The sequence below is a fragment of the Bactrocera latifrons genome, unplaced genomic scaffold, assembly GCF_001853355.1.
Source record: "Bactrocera latifrons isolate USDA-ARS-PBARC rearing strain unplaced genomic scaffold, ASM185335v1 scaffold_465, whole genome shotgun sequence".
Lineage (NCBI taxonomy): Eukaryota > Metazoa > Arthropoda > Insecta > Diptera > Tephritidae > Bactrocera > Bactrocera latifrons.
Window position 1 is genome coordinate 160,289 of NW_017537118.1, and position 750 is coordinate 161,038.

Here is a 750-nt window from a genome sequence, read left to right on the forward strand (position 1 = left end):
CTCTTACTTATTAGATTTATTCAGGAAATATCTGAAAAAAGGTAAAATTGGTATATATTCAGAATTACCTGATGACCAATACAATATTGTCCAAGAAAAATTKATTGACATTTTTTCTAACGACAAAAACATAGGTTTCACAAAATGTTTGAAATTAGCAAAAGATATTCAAACTAAAGAAGAACTTTATCAATTAATTGAGCGCATTCATGAATCCGGTAATCATAGAGGGGTTTTGGAAAATTTCGCACAAATTCAATTTGAATATTTTTACCCAAATATTAAAAAATATATAAATAATTTTATCAATAATTGTATAATTTGTAATGAAAACAAATATGACAGGAAGCCATTCAAAAAATATTTTACTCATACTGAAACTCCTAATAAACCAAATCAAATTGTTCACATAGACATTTTTCACATATCAAAGTCATATTTCTTGTCCTCCATCGACAGATTTACAAAGATGGCGTCTTTACACAAAATTAGCGATAAGAACATGTGTACGATTAAAATAAAACTTTTCGAAAGAATTTCTTACTTGGGTGTACCTGAAAAAATGATAATGGATAATGAGTTTAACAATTCATTAATTCGAATGTTTTGCAGGGAAAACAATATAGTGGCGCATTTTACAACACCGGGGAGTCACACAGGAAATTCCGACATAGAGCGTTTCCACTCTACCATTATTGAACATATTAGAATTCTAAACAATTCTAAATTAAATGAAAGTATCGAAGAAAT